The sequence below is a fragment of the Ovis aries genome, chromosome 1, assembly GCF_016772045.2.
Source record: "Ovis aries strain OAR_USU_Benz2616 breed Rambouillet chromosome 1, ARS-UI_Ramb_v3.0, whole genome shotgun sequence".
Classification (NCBI taxonomy): Eukaryota; Metazoa; Chordata; class Mammalia; order Artiodactyla; family Bovidae; genus Ovis; species Ovis aries.
Genome location: NC_056054.1, coordinates 269,898,849 through 269,910,254, shown reverse-complemented (window position 1 = coordinate 269,910,254; position 11,406 = coordinate 269,898,849). Strand labels below are relative to the sequence as shown.

The 11,406-nt window shown below is 44.3% G+C and overlaps 1 non-coding gene across 1 annotated transcript; it reads right to left on the bottom strand.

Moving 5' to 3' along the window:
* Positions 1-9,004: 9,004 nt before the first annotated feature.
* LOC114110987 (U6 spliceosomal RNA) lies at positions 9,005-9,111 on the bottom strand. The gene has a single exon (XR_003587114.1). It is a non-coding gene; the product is annotated as a U6 spliceosomal RNA (small nuclear RNA).
* Positions 9,112-11,406: the final 2,295 nt, after the last annotated feature.

The window sequence follows — 11,406 nt, the reverse complement described above, 5'->3', positions numbered from 1 at the left end:
CACTTAACATATGACTCCAGACTAATCTCCAAAAAAGATTCTATCGATTTACACACTCCCTTTAACTCACTTAACATCACCTACTACCCTTAAGCTGGTGGGATGGATAATTTTATGTGTCCACCTGACTGGGCTAAGGCATGCCCAGAAAACTAGTAAAACACTCTTTCTGGGTCTGTCTGTGAGGCTGTTTCTGGAAACGCTTAGCATTTGCTCAGACGACGTTCTGCCCGCCCTAGCATGGGAAAGCATCATCCACACCACCCACTTTCTGATTCTGCAGTTTACAGATGGCAGACTGCGGCACATCTCAGCCCTTATCCTCACATGAGCTGATTCCCACCCACAATAAATCTCATGTTTCTAGGCACATCCTCTCGGTTCTGTTTATCTGGAGAACCCTGGCTAATACAGCGGGGTGTGAGATGTTCCTCACATTTGGAGCATATGAAATGTCAGTGTTCCATTTTCCCGAATCTGGCTAAACGTGTTCCCACTGTCCATCACTGACAAGAATTTCAGAATTATTTGGTGGGGGGCCTTCCTCACCCTCCTTCGACTGTTAATCCCTTATTCTATCCAAGAAAAGAGAGCTTTCCTGGTGGCTCAGGGGTGAAAGAATCCATCTGCCAGTGCAGGAGACATGGGTTCGATCCCTGGTGCCAGAAGATCCCACGCTGCTGAGCAAGTAAGCCCACGAACTGCAACTACTGAGCCCGCGGACTACGGCGACCGAAGTCCACGTGCCCTGGAGTGTGCACTCCACAAGAGAAGCCACCACAATGAGAAGCCCGCGTATCACAGCTAGAGAGTAGCCCCCGCCCACCGCAACTAGAGAAAGTCTGCTGGCACCAATGAGGACCCAGCAGAGCCAAAAATAAATAAACAAAAAAATTTAGAAAATGGGAGGAAATACTGGCTTTTAGTGCATGGTATTTGCCATCTCTACCATTGTCCCACCCTCTCCCAACCCCGCCAAAAGATGACCCTGGGCTCATGTGTCTCGCACGGGTGTCCACCTGCCCCAACTGACCACTCTGTTCAAGGCCCCCACCCTGGGGGCTGCACGACTCCCCATCTCAACACAAGCAGGCATCACCACTGGGGTGGGACACCCACCCGGCCACAGGAGTTTCTATATCTGCCCCCACCCAGGTGCCTCCGAAATGGTTCCACCTGGTAACCCAGAACAAAGCTCTCAGCCAGGCAGGGCAGCTGGGGGTTTTCTGGGCAATGCCCAAGATGGAAGGAGAGGAAGTGTATGCAACTTCCGTAAACTGCCTTTCAAAGAAGGAGCATCCCTTCTTCATCCCTCCTCAATCCTAGTGCCCAGCATGGGGATTTTAACAACTGGAAACCAAGGCGTCACCTTGGACCGTGAAGTGATCCAAGGAACAGAAGCCACCCAGCAGCAGAACAAAAAATAGAAAGGACCCGAGTCGTCTCACCATTCCAGCTCCGAATGGCCCAGGCCTGGACACAGACGTGGCGAGATACCCTTTAAACAACAGTGACTGAAACGAGATGGAAGATATTGTTTCAGTCACTGTTGTTAATATTCTGTGTTGCCCAACCACAGCCACTCAGACGGTAGTCTGTCTACAGTGCAGGAGACCTGGGTTCAATCCCTGGGTTGGGAAGATCCCCTGGAGAAGGAAATGGCAATCCACTCCAGTACTATTGCCTGGAAAATCCCATGGACAGAGGAGCCTGGTGGGCTACAGTCCATGGGGTCGCAAAGAGTCGGACATGACTAAGCGACTTCATTTTCACTTTCAACCACAGCTGCACCTGAACCTGCCCTTACGCTTCCCTTCAAGGTCTAGGCACAGAGTCACCATCTTTTCCTGCTGGGATAGTCTGCCAATTGCCAGATGGGGTGGGATGTCTATCCTCAACCTCTGAAGGGCCCAAGAACACCTAAGGAGCTGCTAAAATGCAGGTTCCCAGCTCTAGTGAGCCTGAAAGTCCTTGGAACCTGCATGTTTAACAGGTATCCTTGGAGAGTCTGATGGGAATGGACCGTGATCCACATGTGGAGAGTCGATGGGCCTTTGAAACAAAATGCCAGGGTAGGGATGGTCTCCAGGCTACGAAGCCACTTCTACTCAGAAACCTCTTGTCTTCCCTTCACGCTACCTGCCCCCAAACACCCACGTGTGCACATCTCCCACCAAAGGAGGCCTTCACCTATGCCTGTCTGTTCTCCCTGGGAAAGACACTGTATTTTGAATGTGGCACGGTAATCACTGCTTGTCCCACTTTTTTTCACCATAGAAAATCAAAGAGGGACTTCCCTAATGGCCCAATAGCTAAGACTCCACGCTCCCAACGCAGGGGGCCTGGGTTTGATCCCTGGTCAGAAAGCTGACTCCTCAGGCCATGTGTATGGGTTCACATGCCACAACTAAGACCCAGCACAGCACATAAATAAATATTTAAAAATATTTATATAGAAAATATAGGAATAATAGGTAGCTTTAATTTTCAAATTTGAATACTAATAAAGTTCAATGTTATATCCAAACAGGGACTAAATACACATTCGAATGACCAACTTCCAAGAAGCAAAGTAAGCAAAGCCCAGCTCTGCTATTTCCAGCCAGAGTCACCTGGGGTATGTCATTGACTTCTCTGAGCCCTAGTTTCTCTAAGAGTACAGCACCACCAACTGTATAAGCTCTAGGGAAACATGGCTATATAACGTACTTAAAACAATGCTTCAGATTTCTCTGGTGGTTCAGTGGCTAAGATTTCACGTTCCCAATTCAGGGAGCCTGGGTTTCACCCCTAATCACTGAACTAGAAAAGACTCTTGAGAGTCTCTTAGACAGCAAGGAGATCAAACCCGTCCATCCTAAAGGAAATCAACCCTGAATATTCATTGGAAGGACAGACGGTTGAAGCTAAAACTCCAATATTTTGGCCACCTAATGGGAAGAACTGACTCATTGTAAAATACCCTGATGCTGGGAAAGATTGAAGGCGGAAGGAGAAGGGGATGACAGAGGATGAGATGATTGGATGGCATCACCGACTCGATGGACAATGAGTTTGAGCAAACTCTGGGAGACAGTGAAGGACAGGGAAGCCTGACATGCTGCTGCCCATGGGGTTGTAAAGAGTCAGACACGACTCAGCGAATGAACAAGAGGGAACTAGACCCCGCATGACGCAAGTAAGAGTTGGCACGCCACAACTGAAAGATCCCATGTACTTCAGCTAAGACCCCGAGCAACCAAATAAATGAATAAATATTTTAAAAATAAAATAAACCTGCCTGGCACACAGTAGGCCCTCATGTGATGATGCTCATGACTCCATGCCTTGTTTTTCCTCATTGGGATCACCACCCTACTTTTGCTTCTTGTCCACAGTTCTTGTCATCACTGCATTAGTGGCTGCCGTAAGAAGTCAGCTCAGGGGCTTCCCTGATGACTCAGTGGTTAAGAATCTGCCTGCCAACAGACAGAGGACAGACTTATGGACACGGGGAGAGGGGAGGAGAGGGCGAGATGTATGGAGAGAGTGACATGGAAACTTACAATACCATATGTAAGATAGAGAGCCAATGGGGACTTGCTGTATGACTCAGGGAACTCAAACAGGGGCTCTGTGACAACCGAGAAGGGTGGGATGGGGAGGGAGGTGGGAGGGGACATGGGTGTGTGTACCTGTGGCGGATTCACGTGGATGTATAGCAGAAATCAGCACAACATTGTAAAGCAATTCTCCTCCAGTTAAAAATAAATTTTCTTTTACCAAAAAAAAAAAAAAAAAAGAATCTGCCTGCTAAGGCAGTGGACACAGGTTCCATCCCTGGGCTGCAAAGATCTCCATGTGCCTCAGGGCAAATAAACGCCTGCGACACAACTGCTGAAGCCCATGCATCCTAGAGCTTGTGCCTGGCAATGAGAGAAGCCCCTGCGACAGGAAGCCCAAAAATCGCAGCGAGAGATAGCCCATGCACAGCAGTGAAGACCAGTGTAGTCAAAATAAATAAATAAAATATTTTTTAAAAAAGAGTTTGGGCTTTGGATCAAAGCCCATCTGGATACCAGTTCTCAGGTCCTGGCTTCACCTTCTACTTGGTGTGGGGGGATCTTGGAGAGTTCACTCCCTGAAGCTCAGTCTTCTCACCTGTGGGATGGACAGACCTGCTTCTGGATAATCCTGAGTGTTGAATCGGGCGGGAGAGGGGGAACCCCTGGGATTCGCGGGCCCTGCTCCACGGTGCTCCCTGCTGCTCCCCAGCTACCCCCAGACGTGCTTCCCTCCCTCTCGGGATGTCCTCTGGGCTAGACACACTGGGCCAAACACATACTTTGCTCTCTCTATTTTCCTCCAAGGGGACTTGTCTGATTCACCTTGGGTCCTCAGTTCCTAGCACAGAAGAGCTAAGTATAGAGTTGATAAATGTAAAAGAAAAAGTTCAGAGGTTCCTATCTGAAATCATCAGAAGTGTCCTCCGTAAAATTGTTTTGAAAGTGCAATGAAAGCTCCTTTTCTTCTTTCAAGGAGCTAAATCATTTGAGAACCTAAATATTTAGGATTATCTACACAGGGACTTCCCTGGTGGGCCAGTGGTTAAGATTCCATACTTCTAATGAAGGAGATGCGGGTTCGAGTCCTAGTCAGGGAACTAAGATCCCACACGCTTCTCTGTGTGGCCCCCCAATTTTGTTTTTAATTAGAATGATCAATCCAAAGATCTTGTAGCAACCTTAAATCACTAGAAAGCCACTGCTATTTGTTTTCTACTTTTGAATTTTGATGAGCCCTTAAAAATTTTTTTGAAACCACTGAAGTTTATGAACATAGTTCAGTAGCTGCTTCAGATCAAATTCCCAGTCATCATTGAATGTGAAGATTAAATTTAATGTGTATGAGAAATAGATGAAAGGGTGAAAGGCAATTAGAAATAATGGCCTCTGGCCATGAAGGCACAGATTAAAGAACTGTCAACCCAGCTCAGAGATTCTATCAGTGATGAATCTGTCGGTTCACTTGACTACAGATCTAGTACAATTATGGGAAAACTAACAAAATGACCTGAGTGAACAGACAGACTGGGGCCATTTGCTTAAGTGAAACTTCCAGGCACCCAACTCCAGCCTTTACTTCTCCATCACCACTGAGTGGCAGTTGGCAGAGAGAGGTGACCTTTACTTAACCTTGAGAATAACTCTACGCCTCCCTGGCCAAAATGAGGAATGTGTAATATGTCAATGCCTATTGACAATCCATTTGCAGAAGTTATTGAGTGTTTGGTCTAAGTTGATGATATCTTTGCCTTTTTGAACTTTATTTTACAAAATAAATATTTTTCATACGTCATCTTAGAAGTCTGAGAGGGCCACACACCAGGTACAGATGATGACAAATTTAAAAGGAAATTTTATGCTTTGTGGGTTTTTTTTTTTTTTTTTGCTCAAACATTCATCTGAATGAATATAGAGAAGGAACCAAGTTTCGCCTGCCACTTTCTTACTAGAAAGCAATCTACTTTCATTCCTCTAGGTATTTAGAAAATGTTTATTGTTCTCAACAGCCCAGTAGATAAGTGATTCCAAAACAAATCCTAAATCAAGCAGTGCTTAACTCCTTCCCTCCCTCACACCCCTGGGTAATGATTTGTTCAAAGATCTGAAGTAAACGAAATCAGATCAGATATCCAATCCCTCAAAGAAAATGGTTTCAGTGAAGTTAAATCCCAAACTTGCCCTCATCTTCACCTCTCCAACCCATCCTTATCAGGACTTTCTTGTCACCAGTAAGATTAGTGGTAGTTAGTGCATTGGGCTAAATCAGATTTTTCATGTTGGATTAATCGTGAAAATGCTATGAACAAATAACTTACATGATTGAAGGGTACTGAAGACCCCATTAACCACACATTCTATGAATCAACATACTACGTTAGAAATACCCTTGATTAAAAGTCTATAATATTTTGACTAAGGTTATTTCATTATTACAGAATTTTTAATCCATATAAGTAATAGATATGAATTGACATCTAAGGACTGATGGCTTAAATATTTTCATTGTTACTCTTAATAAGTATCACTTATTTTTAAAAAATACATATTCATTGTAGAGCATTTTAAAACTATAGAAAACAGGGAAGTCCCTGGCAGTCCAGTGGTTAGAACTCTATGCTTTCACTGCCAAGGGCACAGGTTCAATCCCTGATTGAGAAACTATGATCATACTAGCTGTGCTAGATGGCCAAAAAAAAAAAGAAAGAAAGAAAGAAAGAAAAAAATCCAAACTACAAAACTTCTAATATAAGTCTTATGGGAAAATAGTAATGACTTTGGATTTAGCAAAGATTTCTTAAATACAACCCAAAAAATACAAACTAGAAAAAAAAAAAAAACAGATAAATTGGACTTCATTGAAATGAATAGTTTTTGAAGAAATTGTAGAAAACATCAAAAAAATTACATTACCCATAATCCATCACTCCAGAATAATTACTTTAAACAGTTTCTATAAGCTCTTCTAAGGTGGCTCAGAGGTTAAAGCATCTGCCCGCAATGCAGGAGACCTGGGTTTGATCCCTGGGTCAGGAAGATCCCCTGGAGAAGGAAATGGCAACCCACTCCAGTATTCTTGCCTGGAGAATCCCATGGACAGGGGAGCCTGGTGGGCTACAGTCCACGGGGTCGAAAAGAGTCGGACACGACTGAGCGACTTAACTTTCAACTTTCTATTCAAGGATACATGTATTGTGGGTTTAACAAATAAGGATCATGGTGTAAAAATAATTTTGCTTCCTTTTTCAAATAGCACATGAGCATTTAACAACTGCACAATATTGTGTCATATGGATGCACCATAATTTATATTGTAAATAGTCATTTATCTATTACTGACTTTTAGGATGATTCTAAGTTTTCATTTTTTGGTAAAAATTATTATTATAGAAACTGTTGTTATTGTTCAGTTGCTGAGTTGTGTCCGACTCTTCACAATCCCATGGACTACAGCACCAGGCTTTCCTGTCCCTCACCGTCTCCTGAAGCTTGCCCAAGTTCATGTCCATTGAATCAGTGATGCCATCCAACCATCGCATCCTCTGTTGCCCTCTTCTTTTATCTGTGTATAAACATATTTGTCCTTATTTCTGATTCTGTCTCAAGGAGATATTTATAAAAGGGTAAGGGATGTGAATTTTCTTAAAAGCTCATATTCCCCATGTATTGCCAAATTGCTGGGGAGGAAGCTGAGATTTTACCCTCCCGCCAGCAAAGCAAGGGGCTTCCCTGGTAGCTCAGTGGTAAAGAACTCTTGCCAATGCAGGAGACACAGGCTTGATCTCAGGTCTGGGAAGGTATCCTGGAGAGGGAAATGGCAACCCTCTCTTTCCTGGAAAGCCCATGGACAGAGGAGCTTGGCAGGCTACTGTCCATGGTGTCACAAAGAGTCAGACACGACTTAGAGACTAAACAGTAACAACAACAGCTAATCACAACTGTTTACTTGTCAACATAATATACTGGCAGCCTATTCATTCATTTAATATGCATTTTAAGCTCTAATTATTTTAAAAAGTGATAATGGGTCTTCCATGATCATTTTTAGAATAATGAAATAAATTCAAAGAAATTACAAAGTGTGGCTTGGATAGTTGACAGGAATTTACTGAGACTTATTTAATAAGCAAACTTCTATGAAGAGAATAGACTTGTGGTAGCCAGGGCGGGTTGGTAGGAGGTGAGGAAGGGATGGATAGGGCGTCTGGTATTAGCAGATATAAACTATCGGCTTCCCTGGTGTCTCAGTGGTAGAGAATCCACCTGCCAATGCGGGAGACATGGATTTGATCCCTGGGTCGGGAAGATCCCCTGGAGAAGGGAATGGCAACCCACTCAGTATTCTTGCCTGGAGAATCCCATGGACGGAGGACCCTGGTGGGCTACAGCCATCAGGTTGCAGAGTCAGACAGGACTTAGTGACTCAACAACAATAAACTGCTATGTATATAATGGATAAACAACAAGGTCCTGCTGTATAGCATAAGAAAATATATTCGGTAACCTGTGATAAATCATAATAGAAAAAAACATGAGAAAGAATATATGTATGTATATATATAACTGGATCACTTTTCTGTACAGCAGAATTTAACACAACATTGTAAATCAACTATATTAAACAATAAAATAAGCTTTTTAAAAAAAGAGGAAAAGGTCAAGAAAAAAAGAATACATAAAGCAAACGTAGTTGGGGAAAAAAACAGGAAGAAACTGTCTATGAAGAGCTTTGTGGCAGGCCCAGGGCAAAGAAACCACTTATTTGTAAGGCATGACTCAAATTTTCAAACTTATTTTGAAAATTCCCTTCAGGAAATTCCCTGGCAGACCCAAGACAAATAAGTCGCTTATTTGTAAGGCATGACTTGAATTTTCAAAGCTATTTTGAAAATTCCCTTCAGGAAATTCCCTGGAGTCCAGTGGTTAAGACTCCACACTTTCACTGCATGGACCCGGGCTCCATGCCTGCTCTGAGGAACTAAGATGATCAGGGTCTAAGGAACCCTGGTCCACGCCTGGGAACTAGGGTGCCGCAGCCTCGATGACAATGGCCTGGCGAACTTCTCTGCTGACGCAGCACAGTGCAGGGAGAAGAAATACTGCTCCCCCCCGACCCGATTCCAGATATATGCAGATTACTGAAGGCTTACAGACCATCCTGTTAAAAGGGTCTCAATTACAGCCTGCATTTTATCTTATTTTATTTTATTTTTTGCTTTTTTTTTAATAATAATTTTTTTTCCTTTATTTTAATTTACAATACTGTATTGGTTTTGCCATACATTGACATGAATCAACCACGGGTGTACATGCGTTCCCAAACATGAACCCCCCACCCACCTCCCTCCCCATAACGTCTCTCTGGGTCATCACCATGCACCAGCCCCAAGCATGCTGTATCCTGCGTCGGACATAGACTGGCAATTCGATTCTTACATGATAGTATACATGTTACAATGCCAAAAAATATGGAATGCTTCACGAATTTGCGTGTCATCCTTGCGCAGGGGCCATGCTAATCTTCTCTGTATCGTTCCAATTTTAGTATATGTGCTGCCGAAGCGAGCACTACAGCCTGCATTTTAAAAAAATGAATGCAGACATCACAATTCTGGAAATTGTGGTTAGGACTCAGTGCTTGCACTGCAGGGGGCCTGGGTTCCATCCATGATTGGGAAATATTAAGATCCCACAAGACTCAGAGCCAAAAAAATATTCACAGTTCATAAAGTCATGCTAAAATCACTAAATTTTCCTTTTAGTGATTTACACGGAGAAGGCAATGGCAACCCACTCCAGTACTCTTGCCTGGAAAATCCCATGGACGGAGGAGCCTGGTGGGCTGCAGTCTATGGGGTCGCTAAGAGTTGGACACGACTGAGCGACTTGACTTTCACTTTTCACTTTCCTGCATTGGAGAAGGAAATGGCAACCCACTCCAGTATTCTTGCCTGGAGAATCTCAGGGACGGGGGAGCCTGGTGGGCTGCCGTCTATGGGGTCGCACAGAGTCGGACACTACTGAAGCGACTTAGCAGTAGCAGCAGTGATTTACAAGATACTTCAGAAGTTTATAGCATCTTCACATCATTGTTTAGGGCACCTATTATCACCCAGTTGTGGAAACACAAACATCAAGGGATAGAAAGGCACTCAGCCAACTTTTCTATCACCCAGTCTCTCCTCTGATGTTTCAGAAAAATTCTGAATTTGAATTAAGTCCTTTCTCCATTCTTCAGCTTGTTTTCTTAGTTGAAAAATAGAGTATCTTTGAGGAAAGCCTTCTTTAAATCAGATTTCACCTTGGCAGCATCTTGTCTCAATCAATAAGTGCCCAAGGCACAAGAAGTGTCTTTTAAAAGGGTTTGGGGAAGTTCCCTGGCAGTCCAGTGGTTAAGACTCCACTGCAGCGAGCAAGGATTAGATCCCTGGTCAGGGAACTAAGATCCTGCATGCCATGGCAAGGCCAAAAAAACTGGGCTTTGGGGAATTCCAGGTGTTCCAGTGGTTAAGACTCAGCACTTTCACTGCCAAGGGCACAGGTTCAATTCCTGGTCAGGGAACTGATCCTGCAAACCTCACAGTGCAACCAAAAAAAAAAAAAAAAATTTTTTTTTTTTTTTTTTTTAAATAAAAGGGTTTGCATGCTCCAAGAAGCTGATGTGAAAACCCCTGTCTCCAGATTGGATTTCAGCTGAGACATTGGTGTCACAGCGTCTTTCTGGGTCTGATGTGTGTTACCTGTGAGGGGCAGGTAGGAAGTGCGGATGCCTCATGTGTTCACCCCAAGTCTGCACAGGAACAAGCCCTCCTGGAATCCTGTGAACACTGACCCCCAGGTGCAGTTGCTGACTGAACTCTTCACCTCCCAGCTGGCTTCCTCGGCCTCTCCCACTGCGTTCAACCCACTGCCCCAGAGCAGCAGAGGGCGACTTTCCTCATAAGCCAGACACGTCACTCTTTTCCCTAAGACACTGTGGTGTCTTCTCGGGGCCTCTTGAGGGCACCCAAGTGATCAGGCCCCACCTCCCACCATCTCTCCTTGCTCCTTCTGCTCCAGCTCTGCTGACTTCTGTCCTATGTCAGGCCTCCTGATTCTCTCACCCCAGGGCCTTTGCACAGGCTGTCCCCTTGCCTGGAAAGCTTCCTCTGCTCTTTGCCTGGTTGGTTCCTCCTCACCCTTCAGGTCCCATCAGATCCCACCTTCCTTAAACCAGGTTTCCTTGTTATTCTCCTTCATGCTCTTCATGGCAGGAATTGCAATTTATGGTTTAGAGAAATGCTTCTCAAATTTTCTCGAATGGGGGATGACTTTTTCTAAATTTCTAGTCCATTGCACATCTATACATTGGAAGGACTGATGTTGAAGCTGAAACTCCAATACTTTAGCCACCTGATTCGAAGAGCTGACTCATTGGAAAAGACCCTGATGCTGGGAAAGATTGAAGGTGGGAGGAGAAGGGGACGACAGAGGATGACATGGTTGGATGGCATCACCGACTCAATGGACATGAGTTTGGGAAAACTCCAGGAGTTGAGGATGGACAGGGAGGCCTGGCGTGCTGTGGTCTGTGGGGTCGCAGAGTCAGACACAACTGAACTGAGCGACTGAACTGAACTGAACTTGTAAAACATAAAAATGCTTACTAGAAAAACAAAATGGAAAAAAGATAAACAAGAGGCTGTTCTTTAAAAAAAAAAAAAAAAAACTAAACAAAAATAAAATTACTCTGTCAAAGAGCTAGAGAAGTTCCTAAAAACGTCTGTCGAGTTCAGTACTACCTTGTCTGAGACCAGTAACATGAATGTTCTGGCCTGGCCCTGTGTCCATAGACCCCACTAAGAGAATCACTGGTTTTCCCCCC